The following is a 15,682-nucleotide window of genomic DNA, read 5'->3' as shown; positions in this document are numbered from 1 at the left end:
TGTGTTCATAATGAAAAGTTTTATAAAATTCACAACAAAGCAAATCTTTCATTATCAAAAACAAGTGAAAATAAATGTATTACACATATTTAATAATTTATTAGATAAAACACAAAGGAATACAGAAAAATATAAATAAATTAGAACATTAAAAAAAAAAAAACCTGATAAATTATACCAAAGATTGGGCTGGGGAAGAGGGGAAGGGAGAGCTAGTGATGCCAAAAATCCATAAATTAAACTTATTTTGTTAAAAAAAAAAAGACATAGCAAAAATAACCAAAACTGGCATAAATGTGACTATTAATTGAAACAAGAGAAATTAATAGAGTAATAAAAAAACACTTTGTATAGCTTTATGTTACTTTGCTTGAAAATCTGCTTATATTGTGACTTTCTAGGAGAAAACAGTTAAATATAAGCTATAAAACTAAAAAAAAAACAAAAAAAAAAACAATAACCATAGGAAACAAGTGAGAAGTGTTTCTAGATAGTCTCAGTTCTATACCAAACCACCAAAAACAAAGGGGACTTCAGCTTTTCAACCCAATATAGAGCTCAGAATAAGAAAAAAATCCTCAAAATTATTCACACAACCAGAAAATCTATCAAAGCATGACAAAAATAGAACAACAAAAAAATTAGAGATCAATTTCACTTAATAATATACTTTCAAAAATCCCAAATCAAATGAAAATACTCATAATTCAGTAGTAAGTTTAAAGAGTAAAACTTTTTTTTAATTTTTTTTTTACCAAAAAGAGTTTTTCAATTCAAGGAATAAAAGGAAATTTCAGTAATAGAAAATGAACTGTTCCACAATGATAAATTTTAATTAAAGAATAATATAACTGTTTATGCAAAAAGCATTTGATTTGATCTACCAGCTAATTTTGATTAAAATTCCTTAGTAATATGTAAAAGGTGGGAGACGTTCCTAACATGATACACAAATATCTCAAATTTAAAATTAGCACCTGACATCAATGACTGAGACTCCCTACATCAAATAACTTACCTATTGAGGGCCGGCCCCGTGGCTCAGGCGGTTAGAGCTCTATGCTCCTAACTCCAAATTCTGCCGGTTCGATTCCCACATGGGCCAGTGGGCTCTCAAACACAAGTTTGCCAGTTCAACTCGACTCCCGCAAGGGATGGTGGGCTGTGCCCCCTGCAACTAACAATGGCAACTGTACCTGGAGCTGAGCTGCGCCCTCCACAACTAAGACTGAAAGGACAACAACTTGAAGCTGAACGGCACCCTCCACAACTAAGATTGAAAGGACAACAACTTGACTTGGAGAAAAAACAAAAAGTTGTCCTGGAAGTACACACTGTTCCCCAATAAAGTCCTCCCCCAATAAAAGCATCTTTAAAAAATAAAAAAATTAAAAAATTTAAAAATAATAACTTACCTATTGAGACTAAGATCTGATACCACCCCCAGCAAAGTCCTATGAACAAGAGAAAGCTGTAACCAATAAATAAATTCAGGGTTTACTCATCTAAGAATCACTGACCCCATCTTGCTCACACAGACAGATAGCTCCTTAATAGACAAACATTTGATTATCTAGACTCACATCTAGGTCCTGACCTTACTCTTCTATTAGGTTGGTGCAAAAGTAATTGTGGTTTTTGCTATTATTTTTAACCTTTTAAACCACAATTACTTTTGCACCAACCTTAAGCTACTGCATGACGAATTCTGTCCCTTCCTAACCAGTTCCCTGCTTTGGAAAGCCTGCCTAAAGTCACGCCAGTCCAAACCCCAAAGCCACAGCTTCCTGCTTTTGCAACCCCCTGAAACCCGTCACGGTGGTGTTTCCCCTACGGCAGTAGCTCTCACACTCTCTACGTTGCTTAATCACAGCTCTTTCTGGGAGTCTTTCTGGATAACAGACCGGCAACAAGGTGCTGGCCAAACCCACGCAGCATTCCATGAAAACCTCATTAAATCCAGGGTGGGTAATATTTCCACAATTGTTTAAGTATCAGTCCGTAATCAATATAACTACAATCCAGGTCATTTGAAAGTGGACAATCAAAACGAACCGTATTAGCAAAAGGCTTAGTATGTATTGTGATAAACTCTGAAAAGTCACAGGAAACAGTAAGGTGACCACTTACCATTCCCCCTAAAAAAACCCCGAAACTTTCAGATACAGGAAAATATCAAGTAAGAAAATAAACTGAAAGAAAACACTCACATCACAAAGTAAAAATATTAACCATCATTAAAATTATTGAATATAAAGAAAGACATACCTTGTCCTTGGGAAGGAAGACATATTATTAAAAACCAGTTCTCCCAGAAATTAATTTATTAGAGTTGATGAAATTGCAGTCTAAACTGTAATTTCTTCCAACGAGAAAACACATGAGACAAGAGGCAGAAAAAGAGACACACACAAATCCACAGAAAAATGGGGCCAGTCACAGATGAGATACAGCAGAGGGCAAGATGGCTTTACAGATAAATGGGCAATTACTGGTATCAAATCGCAAGTAATGGCAAATAACCTGGCAACTTCAAGATTCCAAAATCAAAAAAATTTCTCATGATTTAAGAATTTGAATTAAAAAAAAAACACAAAATAAGTAGAAGTTAACATAGGTGAAGGGTTTTATGGATTCAGTATAAATCTTTCCAAAATGACATGAAACTCAGAAGCCATAGAAGCAAACATGGTTATACTTGGACATAGAACAATCATACACATTCTTATAACAAAAATGAAGTTTAAAAGTGTGTGAAAAATATCCGTAATGCTTGACAATCCAAAGCTAATTTTCCCAGTAATAAATAGGCTCTTCCAAATGAGGAAGAGACTAAAACCTCCCCCAGCCCCCAAATTAGACATAAAGAGGAAATTAAAAAATACAGATGGCTAATAAACATGAAAAAATGATCAAACTCAAAAACAAAAGAAATACAATTTAAGACAATAGTTTGGGCTATCACATTGGCAAAGATTTTAAATATTTATAAAATCCATTATCTGTGAGGTTGTCAGAAAGCTGGCAATCTCATTTGTTGCCATTTGAGGATAAAGTTGTTACCACATTTTTAAGGAAATCTTGAAATCATTTTGAAAATTTGAAATGTGTATATTCTTAATCCCAGTATTTCAACTGCTAGGTAATTTATTATGATATAATGCGCAAATGCAAAATTATTGATATGTAGGGAGGTTCACTGCACAGAAATTTGGTGCTAACATAAATATCTACGAGTGAGAAAAGCTTAAACCATTTAATTATATTCAATATACAAAACAGTCCTGCAGTCATTCAATAAATGACAAAGATGTGTTATTGAAATGGAAAATAGGGCATGAAAAGCTGTTAGGTGAAAGGTAATTTGTAGAAGAATGTGTACAATATGGCCCCACTTGCAGAACCCCCCAAAATAGTGTGTGTGTGTGTGTGTGTGTGTGTGTGTGTGCACGTGCATCACCTACTTAAGAAATGCACACAACTCCCTTAACAAAGAAAAACCCTGGGGGATCGAATTGGGAGAAGGGAGGGCAGTTAATTTATATATTGTATATTTAGGTGTGCTTTGAATTTTTGAAAAAAAGTCATGTCGAGTTTCTTTTTAATATATCCTAGCTTTTAAATTTACCACCTGGCAAATGAAAAGTATAAATTTGTATTTATGGGAGCACTGAGAAATTCCATCATTTTGAGTTGCTTGTGCAATAATATTTCCTCTACTTAGGCTCCTGGGGAAACAGTCACCACGCCCAAATTAAAGTCTCATCGATGGTATGCCAACATGAGCATTTCTCAGTTAAGCATTTCTTATCTGCAGGAGGCGTCCGCCGCAAGCCAGGAAACACAGCAGTCTCCATGCAGAAGCAAGACAGATCGTTGTTTGGGGGAAGGTGCTGGTAGAAGTAATGGCTCCCGTCACCAATCTGCCTCACCTTGTGGCCATCACCTGCAAGGACACAGCGGGGGACATTAGCAAAGGTGCAGAACACGTTCTCTAGGGAGCCTGTGGGGGTGGTGAAATCCTCGTGCACATTCCTCACACGTTCCACGGCAAACCTACCCAGAGTACACAGGGGTAGCCCCCTTCAGAGCTGCGTCCGTGCTGTAGGGACTAAAACTTCTAAAATCGGAGGCCGAACATCGGTGGTACCTTTTCTTCTTTGCTGGACTAAAAGGGATGGACATCTCCAACTCGCTCAGATATGTATCTGTGTTTGGCTTCTTAAAGTTCTAGGTCACTCATTCATATTTTAGACAAAATGACTTGTCAAACAGTTACCGAGAATCTACCGTATGTCACACATACAGCAGTTCTCTGGTTACACAATGGACCTAGCCAAGAAGGGGTTGTTCACGGGATGAGAAAAGGGAAGAAACCCTTCATAGTAACAAGCGCGTGTGCTGACTGAGACGTAGGAAAGCTATGAAGGTATATAAGAAAAGCTGTCACTCTCGACTTATGTAGTTAGAATGTAACCAAATGCCATCCATCCTCAGACAATGAAAATCTCCTTTCTACCCGGACATGGTTGCTTTTAGAAAGCAGGGGCTTTTCTGATGAGACCTTACCTGCAGAGAGTGGCCCTCGGACAACAGGCAGGTGAGCTCTTTGAAGAGTCCCGTGTCAGGGATTTATTGGTGTCATTCACTCCCAAGAGTTCCCAAGATGTCATCTCCTGAGAGGGACAAAATGAGAAACACCACTTGCGATGAAAAAGGTGATTCCGCTGGGTGCTGCTCAGTCACTGATGGGCACCCTTTCACACTGACTTCCTCTGGACGCCGCTTCGTACTGTCCCACAGCTCCGACTCTAGCTAGCGGCCTCCACACATGTCAGATCAGCACATCACACCGTAGCTCTTCTCTCTTGCATTTCCGAGACCTACTGAACTGCCTGAATCCCACTGAAAGGTTGGTCCCTTTTTATGATTTATCTTTTTCTGCTCAGTTCGCCAGCTTATTTACAAAATCAGTCAAAATTATTTACTGGTATAAATATTCTCCAAAAAACATTTTGAGAACCTATTCTATGCCTGGCAATCTATAAAGTGCCTGTGCCACAAACACGAACTGGAACATATGAGACCACAGGAAATTAAAAGTGCATGTGATGAGTTGATCACCCAAATAACGAGCTGAGAAATAACTTAGTAAACGGTCTGATAGAGGGAGGTTCTGTTTAAAGAGGGGATTGTTGAGAAAACACTCCCATTTAGAAAGACGTGTTAAGACCCACAGCTATAAGTCCTATTAGCCATCCAATTTCTTAGATGGGTTTTTCATGCTGTTTAGTGACAACCAAATGCCATCAAGCCTAAGAAGAGCAAGAAGATTTGCCAACCCCTAGCCATCCTCGGCCTTTTCCAATAAAGACGCAGTCCCCTGCCCATGCAGTCATACCTGCAAGGATGTCCAGAAGACCACAGATAGGGATGGAGACCCACTGACTGAGAAGTAAGTTGTCTGGAGCTGACATTCAGCAGTGAAGGCAAAGGCATAGACAGTTTCCTTATAGGTTCTATCATCACCTGACATGGATAAAAAAGGAAAGATAATATTTTAAGAAAAAAATACATGCAGATATAAATATACATACATCTGTATGTACCTATAAACTACACACAAACACACAGGCATGTAATTTAATTTCACAATAAAACACTTTGAAGTGTCCCTGTGCTGCACCAACTGGGAAGGGTAGATGTCACTAAGTCTGTGTGTGTGCGTGTGCGTGTGTGTCTGTGTGTGTGACCTGCACAGCCGTCAAATATGCACTGATCTTCCTTCCCCGAGGTCCAACAGACACAGAGAGTGGCTGGCTGATAATTATTTTAGCAAGATAGATTATTTCAATTCTATCAAGGCTAAATTTTATAAAACATTTTTTTTTACTATTATGTACAGATCAATGAAAACATGGCTTCTCTACTACCACCTGGTGAAGTCTAAGGGAAGCACCTAACAATTCCATTGGCAAAAAAAGTGTTTCTAACTTATCAATTTTTACAAGACCATCTATAGAGAAAAATGTGCATGACAACAATATGGACATAGTTAGAAAAATTGGATGAAACTAAATTATTCTTTTTAAAAACCAATAGTCTAAAAGTCTCCCCAAAGCAATAATCTAGTGAAAAGTACCTTCCTGTGCAATAATCAGAAGTGTCCCAACCATTTTTCACCAAAAAGACATCCATCAATACAATAGTTCTGTCTATGAGATAGCATCTAATGTAAATCATTTTAAAACAACCTCAGTAGAACTCTGAAGTCTAGATGTGACACAATGAAAAACACATTTAATTCAGAGTGTCCTCAAAAATGTACAGAATGATAGCTTCTCTGTGATTTTAGCTGATCTCAGAGATTGGGTAATGTCTGATTACCCAATGAAAAAAACACGTCTCAGAGTGATGTCCTACTCTCTTTCTGAAGTCATCTTGAGAATACAACATCATAAATTTTATCAAATGTATTTACAGATTTTCTTCTATTATCATGTTAACCATTAAAATATCTTGAGGGGCAGACAGGTGGCTTAGTTGGTTAGAGTGCAAGCTCTGGGCAACAGGGCTGCCGGTTTGATTCCCACTTGGGCCAGCGAGCTGCACCCTCCGCAACTAGAATGAAGTCAATGAGCTGCCGCTGAGCTCCCGGATGGCTCAGTTGGTTGGAACACGTGCTCTCAACCACAAGGTTGCCAGTTTGACTCCCACAAGGGATGGTGGGCTGCGCCCCCTGAAACTAACAACAGCAACTGGACCTGGAGCTGAGTTGTACCCTCCACAACTAAGATTGAAAGGAAAACAACTTGACTTGGATGGAGCTGATGAGTCCGGGAAAAACACATTACTGTTCCCCAATAAAAAGTCCTGGAAATATACACTGTTCCCCAATAAAGTCCTGTTCCCCTTCCCCCATAAAATCTTTTAAAAAATATCTTTGAAATACTAGATTTATGTTAAAGGTGTAAAATTTTAACTTTTACTTTAAGCAAAAAACCACACAACTATTAAAACATGCATTTGTCTTCTGAATATAAACATTGATACAAGACTATTGTATATTTCATTTTCTTGCTTTCTGACAAGTCAATAAACAAATTTAGAAATATTTATCATAATGTAGTACCTTACAATTCTATTTTCAAACATATTTCCTCCAAAATATCTTACGGAAGATTTCAACAACAGGTATTTTAAAGATGTTATTTTTATAATATATACGTATTTCATCATATATTGGCATACATACAATAGCTCTGAATAACTAATGTCCAATAGAATTTTGGTTCCTCCTGAGCAAAGGTTTGGAAATCTTAGGGGCTAGTATAATGGCATATTATCATGCACACATAATTCTATCTGACAGTAAATTTGGTCCTGAAATTTACTGGTGGTCCATGAATATGCTGGCAAAATTAGATGCAGACCTTGACTGAGTTTTCTGGAAGCCCCAATAGAAGACAAGTAGCCGTTTCCTTCAAGGGAAATATACAGACACATTTCTACAGAAAGTATTTAAAATCTAAGTTAAGATAATGTATTTACAGAAGAGAAAGTGCTTCTAAATGGGAAAAGAACACACAACCTCCTAAAACTCCCGTCTCTGCAAAACCTGCTGCTACTGGGGGGTTCTCGGCAAACTGTAGCAACCACTCTGGCTTATATCACAGCTGGTTCTTACAGTTAAATGGCAGAAACATTGATTCATTTTTACATGCACTATAGTGTTTCTTAACCATTTTCAATCACTTTCCAGGATAGCCTTTTGAGACACTGTCCCCTAGTTTTCACACACACACCCCCATTTTAATACCACAGATCTGCTGTATATCTGCTTATGTACTGCAGCTGTTTGGAAGCCCATAACCACTGTAATACTTAAGATTTCTTTTGCTTCCAAAGAACCGATTTTCACCCCAAGAGAATATCAACTATATTTGAGAAAAACAGCTAAATGGGTAAGGAGTGCACAGAGGGTCCCAGTGTGTCAAAGTGTTTGGGGCAGTTTCCCATTTCTTCTAATGCTTACACCCCATGGGACACATGGAAAGGCCTCGGGGACATTCTCTCAGGCACATACCTCCGTTGGGCCCAATATCATCTTCATTCCTGAAAAAGAAAGAACTATTCAAACTCTCAGTTCCCAATGTCTTTACGTTTTGAGCCAAGCACAGAAATGTCAAAAATCCTACAATCCACAGGAATGGAAACCATGGAGGACTCACCAGCATAATAAAATAACAACCAATGGCTAGAAACACATCACTTGAATGAGTGGTATTATATTGTCAAGAGAAAAGCAATGAGAATCGAAGTATCACTGGTGTTTTGCTGAGCTTGAAGTACAACTAAGAACTATAAGGAAAACCTTGCTGTCACCGCCCCTTGGAGAAAACCAATGAGACAACCAGAGTCCTTATGGAATCTACAGACTCAGTAGTGACAGCCCCTCTTTCACTCCAAATTTCAATGATTTATGTCTCCTCACTCTGTTTATTGGTCAGTTTAACTAACAGCTTCTCAATTTCATTAATCTTTGTAGAAATCCAACTTTTAGTTGCATTGGTTTTCTGTATAGTTATTTTGGGTTTTACTCCCATGTTATTAATTTTTGCCCAATTTTTTATTATTTACTTCCTTGTTCTTGATTTGGCTTTAATTGCCTCGTTTAGCCCTTTTATTGTTTCCTAAGGTGGAAATTTAGCTTAGGTTATTTGCTATATTTTCTCTTTTCTGACACAGTAATTTAAAATCATAAATCTCCTTCTCAGCATGTCTTTAGCTCTATCCCATTGAGTTCTAAATGTTTTCTATTTCTTTTATGATTTTGTGTTTGACCTATTGGTTCTATAAAGTATGTTAGTTTTCAAATATTTGGCAATTTCCCAGATTAATGTTTGTTTTGACTTCTAATTTAATTTTCCTGTGGAAATTAGAGTTTTATGAAACATACTCTACATGATTTTAATCTTTTAAAATTCCTTGAGTTCAGTTTTATGAATCAGTATAAAATCTATGCTGGAGAATGTTCCGGGTGCGTTCGAAAATAATTTGTGTTCCACTGTGGTTGTGTGGAGTGATCTCTCTCTCTCTCTCCATATATATATATATATCAGGTATATATATATATATATCAGGTCAAGGTAGTTGATAAGATTGCTCAAATATGCTATAACCACACTGATTCTGTCTAATTGGTCTATCAATTGTTAAGAAGAAGGTACTGAAGAGTCCAGTTATTATCAGAATTGCCTGTGTATCCCTTCAATCATGTCAGTTTTTGCTTTATGTAATTTGAAACATCGCAGTTAGATGATTATGCTCGTAATTGTTCTATATTCCAGATTAGTTAAACCGTCCATCATGATATGATATCCTTCCTCATTTCTACTGATATTTTATCACAAAGTCTATTTTCTCTGATGTCAGAATAGTCAATCCAGCTCTCTTTTGGGTATTCTTTGCATGATGGAGTTTTTCCAAACAATTTGCGTATTTTTCTCTAAAGTGTCTCTTTTATAAAGTGTATAGATGTTTAATTTTTTAAATTGGATCTCTCAGTTTCTGACTTTTAAGTTCAATGCAATTGTCATATCGTTGGATTTATGTCTGCCATTTTCCTATCTGTTTTCTAGGTGTCTTGCATCTTTTTTATTCTTCTGTATGTTCTTAGCCATGTTCTTTTGTATTAAATAGATTTTTTTAATTATGCTATATTCTTTCGTGGTTCTTTCAATAACTCAATATTTCTAAGTTATTTGCTTAGTACTGATCCTAGAGTTTACAAAATGTACCCTAAATTATCACAATCTACTTCAGATGAACACTAACTTTGTTACACGGCCTTTTATACCGTGTTTCCCCGAAAATAAGACCTAGCCAAATCATTAGCTCAAATGTGTCTTTTGGAGCAAAAATTAATATAAGACCCAGTTTTATATTATATTATATTTATTATATGATTATATTATATTATGTAAGACCCGGTCTTATATTATATAGTAAAATAAGACCGGGTTTTATATTAATTTTTGCTCCAAAAGACGCATTAGAGCTGATTGTCTGGCTAGGTCTTATGTTCGGGGAAACACGATATGTCTTGAACTCAATTTCAAAGAAGTGACTCTGTCACTCATTTTCTCCAGATTTTCCATCAGACAAATTATTGAAGCCATCACTGGTCCAAGAATTTTTATAAAAGTGACTACGAGCCTAAGATAGGTGACAGACACTAAAGATTTCCTCACCATTGGACACCACTACCACCGTGGTAAGTCATGGAGACCAGCAAACATAATCAGTGACCCAGCCCCACAGCCGACGAGCAGAGACAGGTTCTCACTGTCACTGGAGCATTCCAATTCCTTAAGAGAATGTCAGTATTCTCAGGACAAAAGACATACCTTTGTTAAGAATTCACACAGGCCCTTGAGAAAGGGGGTAGAATTATTCCCAAAAGTTTGCTTCATGTCTCATCTCAAGGAGAAGAAATAAACTCCTTCAGATAAAACCCAGTTTTTGGTCATGTCAACCTGTGGGAAGAGAATAAATATGTGACCAGATGTAAAGTAAGATGAGTCCATTTGTCAACCATACATAGGACAGGACGGTTCACTATGTACCTGCATATAATACATACTAATTTATTACTCTACTGGGATGCAAATATCCAGGGGGGAAAAGTGCCTTGGATGATTCAGCAGATTATTAATGCCTCACACTGTTTGGATCAACGAACATGTTACGAAAGCACTCACATTCTAAATTACTTAATAAAATAATAAAATAACCTAGGTATACACATTTATTAAAATTGGATATTACCTCTGGAGTGCATTGTTTTGATCTTTCACAGAGAAAGGAGCTGGGGACAGTGACAAAAACAGCATTGTGGTGGTGGGGGTAGAGGTGAGAATTTCTAGCAGCAAAATGTTCCTTTCAACATCACTTCCAATTTACAAAGCATGGGGAAATTAGGGAGTTGAGAAATGAAACTTTCCTTTTAGAATATTTAGTAACAAGGTGTTATAAGGAATCAAGCAGAGATACTCGAGCATCTATATGACAGGAAAAATAAATGCTCAGTCCTTGGAACATGTTAGTTTAGTTACATACACCGGGGGTACCAAATAAATGTATACAAGTGGATACTTTGGTCTACGTTGCTCAAGCAGTAGTTCTCCATAATCAGAAGTGTCTGGACGCTGATGGGAACCACTCTGAGCACCTCTTGTAATTGCAGAAGTCAAACATCACTTGTATTCATCTTTTGTTATCAGTATATATTGAGTGTTACAATTTTATACAGTTTTCCTTTCTTAAAATGTGTATATATTTTTTTGGCACTGTGTGTGTGTGTGTGTGTGTGTGTGTGTGTGTGTGTGTGTATTTTATTTTATTTTTTTGCAAAATGAAAGTAGTTTATTGAGTAAAGATCTACTCCATAGGCAGAGTAGAGATTGTCTCCAAACAAGAGACAAGTAGAAATACTGTTTTCTAAAACATTGCTCCCGAAATGTCCTCAGCATACCCACCTTAACTGAATTCATTATAACCAGGATCTCTCTTTTAAACAGATTGTAAATCCACTGAGATTATATAAAAATGACCAAGGAAATTCACATAAAAATATGGGAATTCAATCATTTTACATCTAAATATGTTTAAAGCAATATGTAGTTGAAGCCAATACTCATGTAGATATGAGGTTGTTCATTCAATTCATGAACAAAACAAAACAGAACAAAGAAGCAATAATTCAATCCTGGAGACTGATTGGCAAGAAAATTAAAATATATTGTGAAATCTTATTTCTCTGTCTTTGTCTTTCTCTGTCTGACTTATTTCACTCAGCACAACACCATGTAGGACTATCCATACTGTTGTAGATGGCAATATTTCATTCATTTTTATGGCCCAGTAATATTCCATTGTATGAGGTGTGATAAAAAAATATGGTGACTGTTTACATAAAAAAAGTTATTACAGAAAAAAATATATTGCCATTAATCCCCCTCAAAATACTCCCCCTCACTTCAAACACACTTATCTCATCGTTCCTGCCACTTTCTGAAGCAGTTCTGGAAGTCCTCTTTCGTGAGTGTCTTCAATTGTGCTGTTGTGGCTGCCTCATTTGTGTCCTGAATCATTTTGACTTTGGGGAAGAGCCAGAAGTCCCGCGGTGCCAGATCCAATGAATAAAGTGGATGAGGACACACCGTAATGTTTTTATTTGACTGAAATTGCTGTATACCAGAAGCGACGTGTGACACGGAGCATTGTCATGATGGAGGATGAACTCATGAAAGAGGACTTCCAGAACTGCTTCAGAAAGTGGCAAGAACAATGGGATAAGTGTGTTCTAAGCAAGGGGTGTATTTTGAGGGGGATTAATGGCAATGTGTCTTTTACTGTAATATATATATTTTTTAATTTAAACATTCACTGTACTTTTGGATCACACCTTGTATACATGTACCACATTTTCTTTATCTACTCATCTATTGATGGACACTTAGGCTGCTTCCATATCTTGGCTATTTAAATGTCTAATCACTATGTTGTACACCTGAAACTAATATAATATTGTATGTCAACTGTAATTGAAAAATAAAAACATGAAAAAATATTGTGAAGATTCCACGTAAAGTAATTACTTTACAATTACCATATATTTATCTCACTTAACAAAGAACAGTAAAAATCCATAATCTCTTTGCATTTTGACCATCTAATAGCCCTCAAGAGACTGATCACCACTCAAAAGATTCCAGAAGCTCAGACAAATATGTGAAGGGCCCAAGTGTAGGCACAAGCATTTCTCACTTTTCAGTACTCATATACTAGTTCTCCAGGGTCTGTTTACTAAAAGTGTATTCATGCTGCCAGTTAAGCACGCAGAGAGTTGCAATCTCACCCTTAAATTGGATATGTATAGACCATTGTACAATTCAGTTCCTCTAACGCATGACAGCAGCTTAACTTTCCAATTCGACAGTCCTTGCTGGTACCACACAAATGAAAACACTGCTCTCCTCCTGGGTGGACCTGTGCTTAGGGTGGGTATCTGTGCTGGACCTCAGTTTCAAAGACGAGACTGTGTAACTCATTTTGTTCAGATTTTTCAACAAGACTAATTAGTATAAGAATTATTGATACACACAAGTTTCTAAAATAGGATACTATTTAGCTCAGAAAGTGAAAGAAACTAAGCACTCCAGAGTTTATCGCTCGGGGACAGACTTATCCGCCCTGTTCAGTGATGGACACCAGCCCCACTTCAATGATACGTGTTCCGTTGCTATTATACCCGGTGTCATATGGTAATTAGAGTATTACAGCATCTCGAAAAGGAATGTCAGTATTTTAGGGACAAATGCTTACTGACTTGAGAATTCCCACTGGCTCTTGAGGATGGATCTTTCCTTCATGCCGTATCTCAAGGGTAAGGAATAAGCCTTTTCATATAAAACCTGAGCTGTGTCCTTGTCAACCTGTGGGAATAGAGGAGAAATGTGGGAAGAGGAAAAGTAAAAGTGACCACACATCTGGTAGGAACAAGATTGGAGGGTTCAATAATGTACCTTCTTATTAAATAAGTTACTAGATTGCTTTTCTAGGATGTTTCTGATGTTACTACAATGATATAAATCGTGTTGTTCTCTGGCCTCCATCAGAAAATACAGTCCGATATTTTCTGCTAGACAAATTAAATGTGCACCAGACTATCTTAGTTTCCTTAAAGTTCCAGGAAAGTGTTGGCCTGGTGAGCAATCCAACCACAGCCATGCACATATATTTCTATAAAGTCAACCTCAGAATTTTTCATCCTCAAAGATGACCTGATGGGCTTGAGATGAGGAAATGACAGAAAGCCAAGATGGGAGAGTAAAAAGCCATTGCCTACAAGTCCCCCACAGCACTTAACCTGGCAATCTGCAGAGAATACACATGATTATGCCGTACCTGACTCTAAACAGTGTGGTTACAGAGAGGCGGGCAGAACCCACACAGGTGTGAGAAGTATGGATGTGTGACCCGGTGCGGGTGGGAGTGGGCAGAGAAGAAGAAGTGGACACTGAACCCGGTCACTCATCCTATCATCAAGTCATTCCGCCAAGGACGCAGTGGCATTTGGGCAAGCACACCCCTCAGGAGAAACCAATTTCTCTCTGCCACACTGGGGAGGAACGGCCTGGCCATCATCTCCATGCCTGATTTCTATAGGAAGCATCAGCAGGAAGACTAGAAAACTGCAAAAATTCTTGAAATGAACAAACAGAAGTCTCACAGAATCACCGGATTGTTAAGACCTCACAGTTTGAATTGACAGGCTTTATACAACATCAATTAAATTATTGATTACTTAAAATGTAATAAAAGAACCCAGTAAAAAATGTATAAAAAATGAGATGTTACCTTGACAGTACATCACTGTGTTTCTTCTCAGGTAAGGGAGCCAGGAGAAATGACAAAAAGCAGCTCTTCTTTGGTGAGGCAGTAAGACCCGCAGGAAATTCCAATATTACTTCCAACCTACAAACCACAGGGGAACTCAAAGTGAGTTAAGAAAGAAAACCTTCCAAATGGAACGTTTATTAATTAGAGGTTATAAGGAATTAATTATATAGATCCACTGACCACCTATACGACAAGAAAAACTATATACTTGTTCCACGGAACAAAGGAGAGCAGTAAGTCATCTGTTCTGAGACCTGGCCTAAGTTTTTGCAAAGGACCCTCAGTATCACTCATTAAAACCAAGCTCTCCCTTAAAACATGTATAAAACAGACTAAAAACGTATGAATATTAACCAATAAAATTCCAATCATTGGAAATGCAATAATTTCACAACTTAAAATATTGAATGCATCATATACTTGGATCCATCACTCAAATGTCTAGAAATTTTCTCTTTGGGTGACATGGAAATAAAAATACAAATTCTTGTGACTATGTTAATAAGCAACTTAAAATACACCTTAGACAGTCCTATAAATAGAAACCACTCTTCAATTTCCAAATATTTCCTCTATCTAAAAAATAATTGGCAAGTGAAGACTCATAATATCTTTTGAACTGTCTAACTGACCTCAATAGACTGCTCCTCACTCACAAGATTATAGCACCTAAAGAAACTGTGTGAGTGGCTCAAGGGTAGACAAAAATATATCTTGTTCAATTCACTATTCGTTTACTGGTTCCCCAGAGTCTGGTAACTGTGAGTGTATGGATGCTTCCAGCCAAGCACTCAAAGAGTTGCCATGTCATCCTCAAGTCAGCTATTCATAGACGTCTGTATAATTCATTTTCCTTAACCTATATAAGCAGGTTAGCTTTCAGATACCCCAGTCCTGGCTGATACTACTACCTGACCAACTGAAAGTCCTCCATATTTCCTGCCTAGCATGATCCCCAAGCCAGACCTCAGCTCACAGAAGTGATTCTGTCATTCATTTTGTTCAGATTCCAATGACATCCATTTCTGAAGTCATCATCAATCCAGGCACATTTGGAAAAGGGACCTTGATCCTGAGATATGTGGCAGACACTGTGCACTCAAGATTCCATCACCCACAGATACCGTGACCCACATATTCAAACAGGAAGACCAGCTACCACAGTCAATGACTCAGCCTCACGAGACTAACACAGCCAGGGTTTCATTGTCATATA

At 37.4% G+C, this 15,682-nt stretch overlaps 2 long non-coding RNA genes and 1 pseudogene across 2 annotated transcripts; all 3 read right to left on the bottom strand.

Moving 5' to 3' along the window:
• Positions 1-1,709: 1,709 nt before the first annotated feature.
• Positions 1,710-5,531, bottom strand: LOC117018899 (uncharacterized). The gene is made up of 3 exons (XR_004422356.1): positions 5,402-5,531; positions 4,570-4,676; positions 1,710-3,946 (listed from the first exon to the last, which is right to left on the bottom strand). It is a non-coding gene; the product is annotated as an uncharacterized LOC117018899 (long non-coding RNA).
• Positions 5,532-8,062: 2,531 nt separating this feature from the next.
• On the bottom strand, positions 8,063-15,680 carry LOC117018760 (uncharacterized). The gene is made up of 5 exons (XR_004422315.1): positions 15,443-15,680; positions 14,425-14,541; positions 13,394-13,499; positions 10,410-10,538; positions 8,063-8,115 (listed from the first exon to the last, which is right to left on the bottom strand). It is a non-coding gene; the product is annotated as an uncharacterized LOC117018760 (long non-coding RNA).
• Positions 15,429-15,510, bottom strand: LOC117019024 (uncharacterized; annotated as a pseudogene).
• Positions 15,681-15,682: the final 2 nt, after the last annotated feature.

This window comes from Rhinolophus ferrumequinum, chromosome 28 (genome assembly GCF_004115265.2).
Source record: "Rhinolophus ferrumequinum isolate MPI-CBG mRhiFer1 chromosome 28, mRhiFer1_v1.p, whole genome shotgun sequence".
NCBI lineage: Eukaryota > Metazoa > Chordata > Mammalia > Chiroptera > Rhinolophidae > Rhinolophus > Rhinolophus ferrumequinum.
This window is presented reverse-complemented; position numbering and strand designations above follow the sequence as displayed.